Below are 20,117 nucleotides of genomic sequence, written 5' to 3'. Positions count from 1 at the left end.
AAAAGGCATTTAAATTAAAAACTTTCGTATTCGGCGAACACCTCTACTAAATTCAGCACCTGCGCTTTGAAAGTGCGCCTTTTTTTTGCCGAAAAATTTCTGATTTCACGCATTAAGGACTTGAAAAAATAACCGAATTCTTCATCCAAACCCCCTAAATTTTCTTTTGACTCCATTTTTTTTTGGAAAAATATCTTTCAGCCAAACTGGAATAAGGCCCTAGACTGTCTGTTTTCCCCCTTTTTTTTGATAGAGGGGTGATCGACACAGGAGGAGGTGCTGGAAATTGTATTTCATCTCAGGTTGAAGGAAGCTGTGTAGTGTCCTCATTCATTTCGCTGCCACTAGGAGTTGAATGCAATTCTTAAACTTGAGAAGCGAAAGCATCCGAATCCTCTTGCGTTGCAGCGTCATCTACCCCATCATATAGATCATTCGAAATGTAATTTACTTCTATTTCTTGCATTTCTTCTTCATTCTGCTGCACATCTTTTGGCAGATCCAAATTACTAGTTTGCCTGTAAAAAAAAAAAAAAAAAAAAAAAAAAAAAAAAACAGTTATTGCTAATCTGAGATTAGAATAAAGGAAAAGGTACGCAGCTATGGTATGTAGGTCGCGGATTAGGTTGTATGGTATTAGGTTGTTGAATGTTAGGTTGTTTCCACAATGAAAGATGAACAGTTTTATCTCCGAGTGAATTAAAATGTCCACAGGTAAACAAATGTACGGGCTACATTTTTATGCGAAATATAGTCGGACCTCCATATATCGAAGCAGCAAATTTCCGGAAAAAAAAGTCAATATATAGAAACAATCTTATTTTATCGTACAAATCTCCTAAAACACTAAAATTAAAGCTACTTTTCGTGTATAAAACCCAATTTCTAATTTATACGAGGATCGGATTAAATGAAAGTTGAAAAATAAAAAATTAACAGAAATCACATTTTTGCTGCAATTAACTCGATTCGCAACATTAGGGGGGTTTCGTGTTGACAGTGTAATTGAGAGAAAAGTAAAAATTCAATCTACTTAACTTGAATGATTTTTCCTAAAGCTAAAAAGACTAGGAATGATAATCAACAGACAAAAGAGATAACTTGAAACTGATTTTACAGTGTTACTGGTTACAACGTAGATTTGAAATAAACTTGAGGGAATTTAAGAACTCCAGAAGCGAACAACGATCTATCTACACACCACTCAACCCCAGATTCCTTATGAGTTTCGTAGCAACCTTTAGTAAACATAGTCTTCTCCCCTAATTTCCATTTTTCATGAGACAATCAGTCTGAAGTGGAAAAAAATCTACGAATGTCTCGAAAAAAATTTCAATATATAGAGTGTTTTTCGATATATAAAAACAATTTTTCTATGTAATGAACACAGAAATTTGCCGGGATTTCGATATATAGAAAATTTCGATATGTGGAAGTTAGATATATGGAGGTTCGACTGTATACAAAATTTTCATTTCGACATACAACTTCTACCTAATTTCTACTACGCAACAAAATGAAAATTTAGAATCTCTATTTTTATAGATATGAAAATACACAAACCTTGAAACAGGTAAAATCAATTTTGAAATTTCTATTAATCTAGCCACAATACACACTATTAACCTACTTAGTCATAATAGTTAAGTAGAAATAAATTTTAGTTCAAATATTGTTTGAAGCAAAAGAAAAATATATTTTTACTCATTGTGATTATGTCTGATACAAAATAAGAAACACATTCAATTTTAGTTTTATTAAATTTCCAAAATAATATTATCTTATGCTATTGGGCATATGTTCTTTCATTTTACTTATCTAAGTAGTTGATTTTCAGAAATGGGTATTTTACATCAGACAGAAATATTACTCACTTTCTTCCCTTAGTATATGGCGAAAGGAATGCCAAATATTCATGCAAATAATAGGCTTTTTTTTTTTTTTATTTTGCCCACTTGTTCCTGTAGGGGGTTGCTGTCTCAGATTCCTTAAATATGCATTTCGGATGTTCTTCCACCTTAGTTTGCATAGATCCGCTAAATTCAGAAAAGGTTACATTTGTAAATAGCATTCATATTTATTTATTATTTCACATTAACAAAATAGTTAACACAACATAAATAAGCTTTAAAGAGAAACCATAAAACTGTCATGCCCCAAGCAATAAAGTATGCAAGTGGACTTTTATTATAATTATTAATTTGTATTTCAGCAAGTACAGTTGAGGCCAATCATCCAGAAGAAATGAATATAGTGTAAATATCTCATATTTTACTAATTAGCGTAACAAATTTTAATTTGATCAATTCAACTTTGATATAGACAGGCGTAACTTCTGTAAAAAAACAACCAAAATTTTCCCATATGCAAAACATGCAAAGTCAAGTATGTAAACTTCTCATATAAAAATATTTAATTTGCCATACAATGTGAAGTAAAAGTCGAATACTCACTAAACATCATTTAACAAAAGTAAAATGGAGCATATTTTATACCACTCAGGTGCAGTCAGTCGTGAGTAGGTTGGTGCAGTTTAACTGCAGCAGTTATTTTTAGTGAAAAATTTATATCAGAGATGTAGAGCGTGGGACTAGTTTTTTTTCCCCCTAGGTGGGCACACCTGGTGTTCAGGCCCAGATCTACTTACCCGCAAAGCTACCAACAGTCAAAAAAATTGAAAAAACTAGCAAGTGGACGTATGTCGTTAGTAAATATACACTGTGGGCCTCTGTGGAGGTGCTCTACAGATAATGTTGCAGGGGGGGGGATTTATATATCCGGGCTTGTTGGTGTTGATAAAAGTGCATTGAAATGAAACTTGAGATTTTGAAGACATAAATATGAATTTCAAACTTAGCTTTTGTTTGGAATCTAAAAGTTCCCAAATTAAACTTGATCAAAATTTCTTGTAATAGACTATGAATTTTCAAGTACACAATTTAAAAGACACTAATCACACAATTCATTAAAGCATATGAAGGTGATACTAAAGTTTAATACCAAAAACATTGACATTTTATTTATGTTTCATGTAGAACCCTTTTCGTTAAGAATCAAGTAATTATTTTTCAACAATGCAGCGATTTTGGTGCAATACAATTACATAAAAAACATATTTTTCGCCGCAATATTATCACCACTTAAACATGGAAATCTGTGCATTCACATTTAGCATGTTTTGTCTAATTTCTTCCGGCACCTCGGACCTTATTAAAAAACTGGATTAAGTTTCAACTTTGAATGAGCGTAGTTCGGTAATTAAATTGACTTGCTCTTAAAATAATTAATTTCATAAAGTAATCACAAATACAGAAATCATTGAACTCACTGTAGCTGCCTTATTTGTAACCAAACTACAACGTGCAAAATGGTTCCAAAAGGCGCCGATTTCTTAATTTTGTACACATTTATGAATAAATGTGTACAAAATATTATAAATCCAAATATAATGCAGTATCATTTATCATAAAACAAAAGTTCTTAGTTTTTGAATAACTTACCAGTGGAATTCAGTTTCCTCCCGACTTTGTTCATGCTATGTCAGGCTTGATTTTATTGAAATAATCCAAACTCAGGAAATTATATAATTCATCATATTTTTCCACTTCTTTCACTAGAGCTATGCTGAATTCAGGGCTTTCTGTCACTGCATCACTCATTTCGTTGGTTTGTCGTCGCGACGGGGAAGAGACACGAACAATTATTGCTCCTGCAACACTTGGAGGGAAGGAGATAAGACAGAGACAAAATGTCGTACTCTCGCCCTGTTGTTTAGGTGTGCGCGCTCACCGCAGAGTGAACTGGTTTTTCGTGCAGATTGTCTGTAACTTGTCGGCGACATGTTTGTGTCTGCGAGATGTGCGCCGCGCCTTAGTAGTAGTATACAGAGGTCCTTGTGCTACGCCTAAGGCAATATTGCTTTCCCCCTTCCTTCCCCTTTTCTCGTAGAAGATCAGGAGGGTATTTTCTGCCCTGAGGGCATAGAATGTTTTGTAAAAGGTAAGGGGGGCGTAGAAACCCTTTGATATTAGCGTAGAAGGTGAGGATAGTGTTTCGTACCATGAGGGCGCAATGCATTCATGAAGGGTGACGCGTATAGACACAGTCAATCATCTGTCAAATTGCGAGTGCTAATCATGCATCTAATTCGACGATGTAGTGAAGGAAATTATTATTATTATTTTATTTCCTTTTTTTTTTGTAGGCGTAGAAGTGCAATGTAGCGCTTTCTTTAAATAGTATGACTTACTTTTTTCCCCCTCTTTCTTTTCTTCTCATTTCTCTTAGGATTAGCCCCGATTGATTTGATATGATTCTGCATAACAGCAAACGGTTTGGATAGGTCCATTTCGAAGACTTTGACGTCCATTTCCTCTTTAACAGTGGAACGTGTCGTCGTAGTTATTATGAAGGAGTTATTATTAAAGTGCTACAGTCCCACAAAGAAATAAACTTGAGCAGTGGTTTTACGGTGGATGTGATCACAGTCAGAAGAGATATCGCCGCAGGAAGGAATCGTAAAGTTCACAATGCAAAAAAAGATTGCTTGGACAAAAAGTCCATAATTTCAGTTCCAACTGATGAAGAAGGCTTTCGCTGTGCAAAAGCAATAATATATGCTTTGGCACACCTCGAAGGGAACACCACTAAAATTCGCTCCTTCAGGGATCCTGGAAGACCAGTCCTACTGGAGAAAGCTAAAGCCTTACATGACGCTGCTGGAGTGGAGAGAGAGCCTTGTACCTGTGCGGAGATTGTCGTCTTCGAAGAGCATCTAGATCTATAGATAGTCGTAGTATCTACGGAAACTCTCAACAAGGTATGGTTTATCCGAATGTTTTAAGACTGCCATTAATGTGTTAAAAAAAAGCAGTTAGCAAGAACTAATTGTAGGTTATTAAAAGAAATGTATTCTTCAAAAAAGAAAAATTAATCACAATATTTTTTTTTCTTCCTAAGAAAAAAAAGCTTTCATATAAAGGCAAGGAGAGATCTCATAGGATCAATCTGTTTCTCTACGACGGCCACTACAACATTATTAAAAGTATGAAAGTTGGTTGGTTTACTTATTTTTAATGGCACAAGAGCCCTCGAGGTGCTATACTGCGCCAAACGATTTTTTAGTTTAAAATTTATACATAAATAAAAAGTCAGGGTATGATAAAAGTAAAAATGTTTTGGAGAGAAAGGTATAAACAACAGTAGTTTAAAACAAGTAATAAAAAACCTGTAAACATTAAAAAATATATGTAAGGGTTTGAAACAATAGGTTGTCAAACAACCTTCAGTAACAAGAAAAACGGATAAAATTACATTTTGACGACACGACCACTAAATTAAAAAGGAGAAGCCAATCTCCCGGAGGAAGGAGTATATATTGGGGTGGGGTGGGTCCCCCAGCAACTCTTTCAGAGATGGATTAAAATTATTAAAATATTTAAAACGTATTTGGTTAAAATTTGGGCAGTTGCATAAGATATGCAACACTGTCTGGTTGACTTTACATCTAATACAAATCGGAGCTGGTTCACGACATAAGAGGTATTTATGGGTGAACCTGGTATGGCCGATGCGAAGACGAGTTAACGAAACTTGTTCTCTCCTGGTAAGTTGTAATGATTTGAAACCTTTAGTCGATGGCTGGATCGAATGTAATTTGTTTTGTGTTTCGAGATTCCAGGTCCGTTGCCAATGTGTGGAATCCTGGAGGAAGGAGTACAAATTTCGATGGGGTGGCTCTCCCAGCAACTCCTTCAAAGATGGGTTAAAATTATTAAAATATTTATAACGAATTAGATTAAAATTTGGGCAGTTGCATAAAATGTGCAACACTGTCTGATTTACATCACATGTAATGCATGTTGGAGCTGGTTCATGACATAAGAGATATTTGTGGGTGAATCTGGTATGTCCAATGCGAAGTCGAGCTAATAAGACTTGCTCTCTCCTGGTGATATTTAATAATCCGAAACCTCTAGTGGAGGGCTGGATCGAATGCAGTTTATTTTGGATTTCTGAATTCCAAGTCCCCTGCCAATACGTATTGAGGCTTACAACGATGGCGTTTTTAATATCATTGAAAGGGACACTATTATCAACCAGGATACTTGCAGCTCTGGCAGCTGAATCGGCTGCTTCATTGCCTGCAATGCCCACATGACCAGGGATCCAACAAAAGGTAACTTGAAAACTATTTTGCATAAGGTTTTTGTATAAAAGATATGACTGGATGACTATAGGATGGCTATTATTATCGCAATGAGTGATGGCTTCCACTGAACTCTTTGAGTCAGTGAATATCACCCACTTTCTATGAACAGATTGGGCTATTGATTCTAGAGATGAAAATATTGCTTTTATTTCTGCAGTAAATACCGAGCAAGATGTGTTTAATTTTTCTGCCGTAACTTGATCATTAATTATTGTGGAAAAGCCGACGTGCTCGTTTGCTTTTGATCCGTCAGTGAAAATGTGTTTATATCCAGAATATTTGCTTTTGATCTCATGAAAGACTTGTTGATAAACTGTATTAGCGGTAGTTTGTTTTGGGAATTTTGAGAAATCATTGATTATAGAAGGTATGACTTCGCACCATGGTTCAATTAGTTTTATTGTGTTAACGGTTTTGAAATCTGATAGCTGCAGGTCTGAGAGTACCAGACGCATTCGGATCCCAAATGTTGGGGTCATCGAAGGCCGGTGTAGAAATAAAGCAACATTAGATGGATTAAAAATGTGGAGATGTAGTGGATGATTGGTGCAGGGTTTTGTTTTGAAGTAAAAATTTAAAGAAAGTTTGAGGCGTCTATTGTTTAGAGATTGTTCGTGTGCAAGGATATAAAGACTGTTGATAGGCGAAGTTCGAAATGCTCCTGTGCAGATGCGCAGTGCCTGGTTATGTATTGGATCCAGACTTTTCAGATAGGTTTTTGCAGCAGAGCCATAAATTTGACATCCATAATCAAGTTTTGAGCGTATCAGAGCCCTGTATATTCTTAACAGAGACTCTGTATCAGCACCCCAAGAAGTGTTCGCTAAGACTTTAAGGATATTTAATTTTAATGAACATTTCTTTTTTAACTCTTGTATATGCGGTATAAATTTTAGTTTATTATCAAGGGTGAGACCAAGGAATTTTCCTTGATCTTTTACAGCTATTGGTTGATTATTGAGAAGATTCGGATCAGGGTGAAGCCCTCTTTTACGGCAGAAGTGGATACAGAATGTTTTTTGAGCAGAGAAAGTGAACCCATTTTCTTCTGCCCATTGGGTTACTTTATTGATTGCAATTTGAAGTTGTCTTTCAATGATACTCATGCTCGTTGATGAGAAAGAAATTTGAAAATCATCCACGAACATGGTACCTTTTACAGCGGGAGGCAATTGGTCAATTAAGCTATTGATTGCTATAATGAATAGAGTTACGCTTAGTACACTTCCCTGGGGTACTCCTTCTTCTTGAATGAAGGTATCCGACAGAACAGACTTGACGCGTACACGAAAAGGGCGATGTTTCAGAAAATTGGAGAGAAAGATGGGTAAATTACCTCGCAACCCATACTCATGAAGGGTTTTGAGGATCCCATACCTCCAGGTACGGTCGTATGCTTTTTCAATATCGAAAAATACGCTCACAAGATGTTTTCGTTTAAGAAATGCTTCTCTTACTGATGTTTCGAGAAGCATTAGATTGTCTATTGTGCATCTGCCACGCCTAAACCCGCTTTGATATGAGGATATGAGATGGTGTGACTCCAGAATGTGCATCAGTCTGGCGTTTACCATCCGTTCCATGACTTTACATAGGCAACTAGTGAGAGCTATAGGTCTATAGCTCTCAGGTTTATCAGATTGTTTATTTGGTTTAAGGATAGGGATAACTATTGCTTGACTCCAGGATTTTGGGAATCTATGTTCAGAATAAATTCTGTTAAAAAGCTGCAGAATATTTTCTAATGAAGACCTGCTTAGATTTTTTAACATGCTATTGTGAATTTGATCTGGACCAGGTGATGAGTTTCTTGATTTTTGTAAGGCAGTATTTAGTTCATGAAGGGTGAATTTTGTGTTGTATTGGTTAAAAATGTTTGAATTAAAATCTAGAACTTTTTGTTCTTTGCGTGATTTGATGGTTAAAAATTTTGAGCAATAGTTATTTGCACTGGGGACTTCTGCCAGATAAGTCCCCATGCAGTCAGCCACCTCTTTGTAATCGGATAAAATACGACCATTATTCTCCAGAATGGGTGCACAAGATGTATTGTAGTTGCCAACGATTTTTTTTATTTTACCCCATACGGTCTTTGATGGGGTGGACGTCGTGATTGTGCTGACATAGGTCTGCCACGAGTCCCGCTGGCTCTTCCGTCGAATCCTTCGAGCTTCAGCACGAGCTCGTTTAAGTGCCACGAGATTTTGTGTGGTTGGATAACGACGAAACGTGCTCCATGCCTTTTTTTGTTTCTTATGGGCCTCCTGACAATCATGGTTCCACCAAGGCTTAGGAAACTTGATCCTGCCTTTAGTGGTTTTTGGTATAGCAGCGTTAGCTGCGTTTAAGATGATGTCGGTTACTCGCTTTACCGCTACATCGATATCAATATCAGTCACGTCTTCTGATTTAATTTCTGCCAACTGGGTAAATGCTGTCCAATCAGCTCGATCAATGCGAAGTCGAGCTTGGTGATGCTGCTGAAAGCTGCAGCGTCCAGTATAAGTTATTTTGATTGGAAAGTGGCCACTGGTGTAGAGGCCACCCTGCACCTGGAAATCCCAAAGTGGCAGAAAGGAAGGTGAGGATATTACAAGGTCGATGGCATGGTAGGTTTGTGTAGGAAGGTGGAAATAGGTATTTTCGCCGTCGTTAAGAACACATAGATCATTGTCTTCAATCAAGTTTTCAATAATTAAACCTCTGCTGTTGGAGGCTGGGCTTCCCCAGAGAGGATTATGGCCATTAAAATCCCCCAAGAGGACAAATGGGGGAGGAAGTTGATCTACAAGTGTTTGCAATTCCACGCCTCTCAAATCGTAAGAAGGTGGAATATATATAGAACAGATTGTAAACAGCGAGTGAAGGTGAACGCGCGCAGCTACTGCTTGCAGGGATGTGTTGATATTGAGCTGGCTGGATGCATAATCATTAGCGATTAGCAATGCCACTCCTCCACAACGACGGTCACCTGACAAGCAGTCCTTGCGGTATATGTCAAAACCTTTCAACCTCGGTCTATCAGCAGGGGAAAGAAATGTTTCTTGCAGACAAAATATGGCCGGTTGGTGGTATTCGACAAGATCTTTTATGTCAGTGACATTATGCGAGTAACTCTGACAATTCCAAGAGAGAATGCTCAGGGCCATGGAGAAAAAAGGAAGGAGAAACGGCCACAAAGAGAGGGGGCAGCTCATGAGGGAGGATGGTCCGTCCACCCTTCATCGTCGGATGGCGGAAGATCTTCAAAGTCAACATCCTCGTCCTCCTCCTGGGGAGGAGGTTGTTGGAGTGTTTCTATGTGTGATTTGGACAATTTTACTTTCTTGCTAGAAAGCAAAAAGTCCTCCTTTCTAAAGTTATAAAATTTTGGGGGCCTCTGTTTAGAGGCTACCCCGATTTTTGTGCGCGTTTGTAAAAGTTTCTTTTTTTCAATTAGTTTTTTCGAGTTCTGACTGGATGGTTTGTTTTGATTAACAATAACAGATACATTATCTGTTTTTTTTATTTGCTGTTGATTTTGATTAGTTTTCTGAAAAGAAGATTTGTGGCTATTATTTTGTTTATTTGATTTGGTTGTGTTTACAGTTATAGCATTAGGTGAGTTCGGTATTTTATTGCTGTTTACTTTGTTTAGTGGAGGTTCAGTTTGTGTGCTTATGGAGTTGAATACTTTTTTTACAGCAGCAGAATATGAAAGTCCAGTTGTAGGCGTACGAGATTGGACAATTTTTCTCGCGTCTGGATATGATATTTTTTGAATGGTTTTGATGACCTGTACTTCTTTTTCGGTTAGCCATTTAGGGCACTTTCTAGAGTATGATGGGTGGTCTCCTTTGCAGTTGACGCATTTAAATTCCTTTGAGCATTCATTGCTGTCGTGGCCGGGCTCAGCACATCTGGCACAGGTTCCTGTACCACGGCATGACAGCTTGGAATGTCCAAAACGCTGGCAATTAAAACATCGTAGTGGATTTGGGATGTAAGGTCTAACTGGACAAGAGAGATAACCAGCTTTGACACGTGAAGGGAGGATAGGCGTATTAAAAGTCAGAATGATGTGCTTCGTATTCTGCATTTCGCCGTTGCGTTTGATAGTTATCCTCTTCACTCCACTTACGTGTTGATCTTGCATTTCCTCTAGAATTTCCTTCTCTGATGTAAATAGAAGGTCCGGCTCCGAAATGATTCCCCGAGAAAAGTTTAATGTTGAGTGTGCTGAAACTGTACAAAGGTATGGGCCTAGTTGTTTGATTGCAAGAATAGGATGAACTTGTTTAGGATGCTTTATTTCGACTAATAATTCGCCTGTACGTAATTTTTTAACCGATTGGAACTCACCGATGAGATTTATTAAAGCTTTATTAATTAAGAATGGGGAGACAGCAGTAAATGTTAGGTTTTCATTTCTTTTGATTATAAAAAATTTTGCAGAGCTGAACGAGTCTTTCTGACGCTCCCCACAAGGGGGAGAAGTGTTCTTTGAGTTTTCATCCATAAACGAACCAGAGAACTAGGGGGAAAAGATTGGGTCTAGCCCCTGTGTAGCCCCCCACACAGAGGTAAGGCTGCGTACGACAGGGTTCGCCTGCTATCCCTGAAGTCTCCCGTTTGAGGCACCGACTACCCCCGGTACCACGCAGCCATCGGCACGGTTGACACGCCTTGGCTTAGGGGTTTTCGTCCGCATTTGGTAAGTGTGATGAGGGAAGGAAGGGAGAAAAATCCCCTCCCGCCGATATTCTGTTTGAGCAACTGGGGGTTCACGACTCCTCCCAAGAGCTCGCCCCGAACTCACCACACCGCAAGCCCCCCCCACCACGACAAGGTAAACGGACACGGGGGGGGTAATCAAGTTTTGAGCGTATTAGAGACCTGTAGATTCTTAAGAGAGACTCTGTATCAGCACCCCAGGAAGTGTTCGATAAGACTTTAAGGATGTTTAATTTTAGTAAACATTTCTTTTTTAACTCTTGTATATGCGGTATAAATTTGAGTTTGTTATCGAGTGTAAGACCGAGGAATTTTCCTTGATCTTTTACAGCTATTGGTTGATTGTTAAGGAGAAGTGTTGGATCAGGATGAAGACCTCTTTTACGGCAGAAGTGGATACAGAAAGTTTTTTGAACAGAGAAAGTAAAGCCATTTTCCTCCGCCCATTGTGTTACTTTATTAATAGCCATTTGGAGTTGTCTTTCAATGATACTCATGCTCGATGAAGAGAAAGATATTTGAAAGTCATCAACGAACATGGTACCTTTGACAGCAGGAGGCAGTTGTTCGATTAAGCTGTTGATTGCAATTACAAAAAGAGTTACGCTTAGTACGCTTCCCTGGGGAACTCCTTCTTCTTGAATAAATGCATCTGAAAAAACAGACTTGACACGTACGCGAAAAATTCGGTCTCTTAGAAAATTAGAGAGAAAGATGGGTAGATTACCTCGTAACCCATACTCATGCAGGGTTTTGAGGATCCCATATCTCCAGGTACGGTCATATGCTTTTTCAATGTCAAAAAATACGCTCACGAGATGTTTTCGTTTGAGAAATGCTTCTCTTATTGATGTTTCGAGAAGCAATAGGTTGTCTATTGTACATCTACCACGCCTGAATCCACTTTGATATGGAGATAGCAGATGATGCGACTCCAAAATGTATATCAGCCTGGAGTTGACCATCCGTTCCATTATTTTACATAGGCAGCTAGTGAGAGCTATAGGTCTATAGCTCTCAGGTTTTTCAGATGGTTTATTGGGCTTAAGGATAGGAATTACTGTTGCTTGACACCAGGATTTTGGGAATCTGTGTTCCGAATAAATTCTATTGAAAAGATGCAGAATATGTTCTAAAGAGGACCTGCTTAGATGTTTTAACATACTATTGTGAATTTCATCTGGACCTGGTGATGTGTTTTTTGATTTATGTAAGGCAGCATTCAGTTCTTGAAGGGTGAATTTTGTGTTGTATTGATTAAAAATGTTTGAATTAAAATCTAGAACTTTTTGTTCTTTGCGTGATTTGATGGTTAAAAATTTTGAGCAATAGTTATTTGCACTGGAGACTTCTGCCAAATAAGTCCCCATGCAGTCAGCCACCTCTTTGTGATCGGATAAAATACGACCGTTGTTCTCCAGAATGGGTGCACAAGATATATTGTAGTTGCCAACGATTTTTTTTATTTTACCCCATACGGTCTTTGATGGGGTGGACGTCGTGATTGTGCTGACATAGGTCTGCCACGAGTCCCGCTGGCTCTTCCGTCGAATCCTTCGAGCTTCAGCACGAGCTCGTTTGAGTGCCACGAGATTTTGTGTGGTTGGATAACGACGAAACGTATTCCATGCCTTTTTTTGCTTCTTATGAGCCTCCTGACAATAGAGGTTCCACCAAGGCTTAGGAAACTTGATCCTACCTTTAGTGGTTTTTGGTATGGCAGCGTTAGCTGCGTTTAGGATAATGTCGGTTACTCGCTTTACCGCTACATCGATATCAATATCAGTTACGTCTTCTGATTTAATTTCTGCCAACTGGGTAAATCTGCCCAATCAGCTCGATCAATGCGAAGTCGAGCTTGCTGATGCTGCTGATGGCCGCAGCGTCCAGTAGAGGTTATCCTGATCGGAAAGTGGCCACTGGAGTAGAGACCACCCTCCACCTGAAAATCCCAACGTGGCAGAAAAGAAGGTGAGCATATTACGAGATCGATGGCATGGTAAGATTGGGTAGAAAGATGAAAATAAGTGTTTTCACCGTTATTGAGGATGCAAAGATCATTGTCTTCAATAAAATTTTCTATTGTTAAACCTCTACTGTTGGAGTCTAGACTCCCCCAGAGAGGATTATGGCCATTGAAATCCCCCAAAATGACAAATGGGGGAGGAAGTTGATCAACCAGTGTCTGCAACTCCACGCTTCTTTAGTCATAAGAAGGTGGGATATATATAGAACAAACTGTGAACAGCGAGTGAAGGTGAACGCGCGCAGCTACTGCTTGCAGGGATGTGTTGATATTGAGTTGGCTAGATGCATAATCATTGTTGATCAGCAATGCCACTCCTCCACAACGACGGTCTCCTGACAAGCAGTCCTTGCGGTATATGTCAAAACCTTTCAACCTCGGTCTATCAGCAGGGGACAGAAAAGTTTCTTGCAGACAGAATATGGCCGGTTGGTGATATTCGACAAGATCCTTGATGTCTGTGACATTATGCGAGTAACTCTGACAATTCCAAGAAAGAATGCTCAGGGCTATGAAGAGAAAAGGAAGGAGAAACGGCCAGAAGAAAAAGAGGCAGCTCATGAAGGAGGATGGTCCGTCCACCCTTCATCGTCGGATGGCGGAAGATCTTCAAAATCAACATCCTCGTCCTCCTCCTGGGAAGGAGGTTGTTGGAATTTTTCAATTTGGGACTTGGTTAATTTAACTTTCTTACTAGAGAGTAAAAAGTCCTCTTTTTTAAAATTATAAAGTTTTGGGGGTCTCTGTTTAGAGGCTACCCCAATTTTTGCGCGCGTTTAAATATTTTTCTTTTTTTCACTAAGTTTTTTTAAATTCTGTGTGAGTGGTTTCTTTTCACTAACAGTAACAGATACAGTATTTGTTTTTTGTATTTGTTGTTGATTTTGATTAGTTTCCTTAAAAGAAGATTTGGGGCTATAATTTTGTTTATTTGATTTGGTTGTGTTTACAGTTTTGGCATTAGTAGAAGCATCTGTTTGGGTATCTGTTTGTGTGCATACAGACTTCAGTACCTTTTTAACGGCTGAAGCATATGAAACACCTGTGGTTGGTGTGCGGGATTGAACTAGTTTTCTTGCATCTGGATAAGATATTTTTTGTGTTGTTTTAATTATCTGAATTTCTTTTTCTGTGAGCCATTTTGAGCATGATCTGGAGTATGAAGGATGGTCCCCTTTGCAGTTTGCGCATTTGTAGGTCTTGTTACATGTATTACTGTCGTGTCCGGGCTCTGCGCACCTGGCACAGGTGTCAGTACCACGGCACGCAAACTTTGAATGTCCAAACCGCTGGCATTTAAAACACCGGAGCGGATTTGGAATATAGGGGCGAACCGGGCAAGAGAGATAGCCGGCTTTAACACGTTGCGGGAGGACAGGTGTATTGAATGTCAGAATGACATGTTTGGTGTTTATTATTTCGCCGTTCCGTTTGATGGTGATCCTTTTGACTGAATGTACGTTTTGATCCTTCATTCCCTCCAAGATTTCCTCCTCGGGTGTAAAGAGAAGGTCAGGTTCGGAAATTATTCCCCGTGAAAAATTAAGAGTTTTATGTTCTGAAGTTGTAACAAGATATGAACCAATTTGTGTGATTGCCATTATAGATTTAATTTGTTTTGTATCTTTAATTTCTACTAGAAGTTCACCGCTGCGTAGTTTTTTAACAGATTGATATTCTCCTATTAAATGAGTGAGCGCTTTATTTATCAAAAAAGGGGAAACTTTGCTTAAATTGAGGTTTGGATCGTTGCGTTTAATAAGAAAAAACTTAGCTGTGCTCGACAATACGTTCTGACGCTCCCCGCAGGGGGGAGAAGGGTTATTTATATTATCATCCATAAATAAACCTGAGAACTAGGGGGAAAAGTGGGGTCTAGCCCCTGTGTAGCCCCCCTACACAGAGGTAAGGCTGCGTACGACAGGGTTCGCCTGCTATCCCTGAAGGCTCCCGTTTGAAGCACCGACTACCCCCGGTACCACGCAGCCATCGGCACGGTTGACACACCTTGGCTTAGGGGTTTTCGTCCGAGTTTGGTAAGTGTGATGAGGGAAGGAAGGGATAAAAATCCCCTCCCGCCGATATTCTGTTTGAGCAACTGGGGGTTCACGACTCCTCCCAAGAGCTCGCCCCGAACTCACCACACCGCAAGCCCCCCCACCACGACAAGGTAAACGGACACGGGGGGGGGGGGAAAGTATGAAAGGCTTTTATGACACGAATCATTACTGTAAAACGTGTGAAAAACCTTTTCAAAACCTTGAAGATCACAGATGCCCCACCTGTTGTCCTATTTGTTTTGATGCAGATTGTACCGCTGAAGTACCACAAAGATGTAAAGACTGTGATAGCTTGTGCAGATCTCAGGACTGCTTTAACAGACAAAATGCAATTCAAGGAAGACGACAGCTTTCTCTTTGTGATAAAGTAATTATTTCTCTGTTTCTCCTCGAAGAAAAACTTATAATCTATAATATATAAAACATATATTATGTTGGTTTTTTTTAGATGTGCCAATGCGGAAAAGGTAAAAAGAAACTGCGTGATGTCCCCAGAAACTGTCCGAAGTCGTTGCACAAGTGCGGTACATTAATGCGCCCATCCTGCAAGTTGTTTGTCATCCCTGAACAGCACCAGTGCTTTCTTCAGCCTATTCTTGCAAAAAAAAAAAAAAAAATCAGTGGAAAAAATTATTTTTTCTGACATGGAGACTGACCAGGCGTCAGGTACTCATGTAGTGAACTTTGTCATTGCACAATATGCCGATGAGACGGAGTTCGTCTTCAAAGGGTATTCTGCCTGCGATGAGTTTTGTACGTGGCTATATACGCCAAAACATAAAGGGTACACTGTCATAGTCTATAGCATGCAGGGGTGAAAGTTTGACTTGATCAACTTTTTTTCCTTTTCTTTGAAATTAATAACATTTGATGTTGATTTTGAGTATTATTTCTCTTAAAGTTCCAATGACCAATTTATTATGGCATGGTTGTTGCAGCAGGGGACGGCACCCGATGTTACACCCAATGGAGCTAAAGTAATGTCCATTTGGCATCCGGCGTTGAACATAAGAATTATTGATTCGTTCAGCTTCATGCCAATGGGACTGTCGAAGTTGCCTATTTCCTTCGATTTGCCAGAACTCAAAAAAGGATTTTTTCCACATCTTTTCAATACGGTTGAGAACCAAAGCTACACAGGAAAAATTCCTGCAATTGAATTTTATTCTCCAGAAACCATGTCAACATCCACGAGAGAGTAGTTTTTGAAGTGGTATGAGGAGCAAAATGATGTCCTTTTTTTTATTTACAAGCAGAAGTGCATGCATATTGCCAGTACCTGTTTTCTACAAAATGCTTTTTATCATATTATCTACTTTTTTTTCTGTTATTTATGTTGACACTTATTATTTATTCACTTCGCAGATCTGATGTGGATATTTTGAGAAATAGCTGCCTTGCATACAATAAAGGATTTCAAGAAATTTCTAATGCGGATCGAATCTCGTTAAATATTTTATCCCCCCCCCCCCAAAAAAAGGACAAAACTGTTGATGTATGACAATACAATACCGCAGGAACTGAATTTCAATGATTTTGTTATTTCTAGTTATATAACCATAGCATCGGCATGCATGGCTGCGTTTCTCTCAAAGCATATGATGAAGGACAATATCGCCATGATTCCAGCTCTTGGTTATGTAAATAGAACAACATACAGTTCTGACTCAATCCGTTGGATGGATTTTGTATCTCAAGAGGAACAAGTATTCATACAGCATGGCCTCAATAGAGAGAATTGGTGAAAATTCAATTGATGGATATTGTGAGGAGACAAACACAATATATCAATTTCATGTAAGATTGCATTCTCTCTATCTAATTTAAAGTTAACTTGTAAAAAAAAATATGTATTTATAAAACAAATGTACTTATTTTCAGGGATGCTTTTACCATGGATGTCCAGACTGTTTTGATGAGGACTTGGTGAATCCAGTGAATGGTCAGCTAATGCGGAACTTATATAATAAAATATTAGAGACGACATCTAAGTTGAGAGCCCTAGGATACATTGTTGTGGAGAAATGGGAACACGAGTTCAAGAATGATGTGAGTAAAGACATCAGCTTGGAAGAGTTCCTGAGGACTCATGAAGTACAAGATCGGCTGTGTCCCAGGGATGCGTTTTATGGAGGCAAGACGAATGCCGTCAATGCAAGAAAGACCCAATAAATGGGAAGACGAGTTCAAGAATGATGTGAGTCAAAGCATCAGCCTAAAGAGTTCCTGAGGATTCATGAGTACAAGATCGGCTGTGTCCCAGGGATGCGTTTTATGCCGTCAAGTTATTTCATGAAGGAAAGGCCAAATATGCGGATTTTATTCAATTTATACATGGGTAATTATTAATTTAGAACAGTGTCTTACATTTTTTTATTTTTGCTTGTTCGTATATGTGTCTGTATGAAATGCGTTTACGTGTAATTTCCCTAATTTACTTTTTATTTTTCAATTTTGTTTTTTAAAAGGTGAACAAATACTGCAAATAACCGTAGGGCACCCTGAAATAATTACAGAAGAGTTTGGCCCATTAAATGACTACTTTGAAATAATCAAGTGCAAGATGATTCCTCCGAGACGAACTTTATCTCCCTGTGCTACCTTTTCGGAGCAACGGGAAACTGACGTTTCACCTCTGCAATGCTTGCAAAGAAAATATGAACAAGGTGTTTGCCAATACAGCGACGAAGAACGAGCGATTGTTGGCACTTGGGTGACGGAGGAGGTGAAGTTAGCAGTTTAAAAAGGGTACCAACTGACGAAGGTACTTAAAAAAACGAAAAAGGTTGTCTCAATACGTTTTTTGTCCTAGCTTAATTATCAGTATTGATTTTTTTTCTTTTTAGATTTAGGAAGTCTACCATTTCCCCAAGTTTTCAACTGAACTATTCAAATCTTATATTCATACATTCCTGAAAATAAAACAGGAGAGTAGTGGACACTCAGCTGACAGCGTTACAAATGCCGACAAAGATAAATACGTTAAAGAGTATTTAGAAAAAGAAGGCATTTAACTGTATCCCCAGAACTAAAAGAACTACTCTGGCAAACGCCATGTAAAAAAAAACAGCTTTGGGGAAGGTAGAGTACTATTTTTTTTTCCCAATATTATCTCTGTGTGTGTGCGAACGCAATGATTGGAAAGAGTCTTATTTTCGTTACGTTTTTTCTTACAAATGGGGAATGAGCATCAACAAAGTGCAACTCACATATGTCCATTCTTTACCTCAGTTTAATAAAATTTTGGATGACCCAACAAAAAATGTAAGTCTGGTTTTGAACTTATATATTTCTGTTTTTGAAAAAATGCACTTATGTATGCAAACATGTTTCCCATTCTTTTTTTAGTAATTATGACTTTCTTTGGTGGGGGGGGGGGATAAAGGATATATACCTACCTACCCCAGAAGTCGCTGCTCTCGTCTGGGACAACCAGAAAGTGTTCGTGCACCAAGAAACTACCACAAATGTTTTTCGCGCTGCATTCACGACTTCCTGGGCTCGGATGAAACTATACTCAGACGGACAAACTGGGAACAGCTTACCTTTACCATGATACAGATAGTATCATATAAGCCTCAGATGGAGTCAACGATCCACTATTTGGAAATTTTCTGGGCGATTTTACTGATGAGCTGAATGGTGATGAAATTACAACATTCATTTCAGGTAAGTACTGGTGAACTTTTAATGTGGTGATTGGCTCAAAAATGTTAATATTTAGTGTCTCACTAATTATTTTTATTTTTTTTAATTTTTAGGATGTATTTTTTTTTTTTAAATAGGTGTCCCTAAAAATTACACTTATGTGACCAGACAAGGAAAAACTAGCTGCAAAGTGCGAGGGTTCACTCTGAACTTCAGGAATTCTCAAAAATTGAATTTCGACTCAATGCGGAATTTGGTTAGCAGTATGGACGAAAATGCGTCCATTAATTTAATAAATCCTACGAAAATCACCAGAGATGGAAAACGTAGAAAAATATCGAACAAGAAACAGGTAAAATCACAGAAAATAATTTATAACAAACGTGTTTCGAAACAGGACTTAACTACTTCACCTTATGGGTATTAATGTTTTTTTTTTTTTTTTCAAAATAAACAAGAGAACATGTGCGTCTGTGTATGTAAATATTAACAATCATGTTAACTTGTTACTTTTTCAATATTTCTTGATAATATTATTTGCTTTAAATGCAGCAGTTACAATTTTTATGTTACGCTATCATGTAATATATATGTAAATAAAAATGCTTTTCATTCTTATCTGTTTTCGTCATATTTTCATTTATTATTCTTGTATCTATGTAAAATAAGTGAAAAAATGCTAACTTCTAGTGTTTTGAAAAAAAAAAAAAAGTTTAAAGGGGAAAAAAAAGAGAAAAGTTTCGATGACAATTTTTAAACACATTTTAAATATTTTTTTTAAAACAGGAAGCATAACAATAAAAACGACGTAGTGCCAATTTAATATGTATGGATATTATTTGCGAGCGATTTCTCATTGTTTCTTTGTTTTTGTTATTTTCAATAAATATAATTTGTCATAAATACAGTTATAGAGAGAAGATGGATTGAAGCCTAAACGAGCATCAGGGAAGAGAAATATAAAGGAAATTTACAAGAAATATTAATTTAAGGGAACAAAATGAGCCACTGAATGCAGAATTGAATGTTAGTGCTTCAGCGAAGCAAATAAAACTGTCCGATGAGCAGATGAAAGAAATTCCTCATGATTTCAACAGAATTTTAGATATAAGCTTGATGATCCCCAGGTAACATTGAAACGTTCCATCATCGTTTCATCACGTTGCAATTGATTGAAACATCGTGACCGTTTGCCTCTCAACGTGGCGTCACGTTGCTTTTCCGATTCGTTACAAACAGCATAATTTTGAAACGTTACATCACGTTGCAAATTTCTGCAAAAAAAGAACTTTTGTAGAAATTTATGTGGGAAATATTGAACCTTGCCCCTTATATTCCAGACGTATCCCCATATGATGTCACATCTTTGGGAAACTCAAGAAGGCACTTCGGGGACAACGATTTCATTCGGACTATGTAATAAAGGAGTGCCTGCGTAATTGATTCCAGCAGCAACCAA

At 38.1% G+C, this 20,117-nt stretch overlaps 1 pseudogene; it reads left to right on the top strand.

Moving 5' to 3' along the window:
• Nucleotides 1–18,193: 18,193 nt before the first annotated feature.
• LOC129229673 (uncharacterized) lies at nt 18,194–19,150 on the top strand (annotated as a pseudogene).
• Nucleotides 19,151–20,117: the final 967 nt, after the last annotated feature.

The sequence above is a fragment of the Uloborus diversus genome, chromosome 9 (genome assembly GCF_026930045.1).
Source record: "Uloborus diversus isolate 005 chromosome 9, Udiv.v.3.1, whole genome shotgun sequence".
Lineage (NCBI taxonomy): Eukaryota > Metazoa > Arthropoda > Arachnida > Araneae > Uloboridae > Uloborus > Uloborus diversus.
The sequence above is the reverse complement of the archived record's forward strand: the minus strand, read 5'-3'. Positions and strand labels throughout refer to the sequence as shown.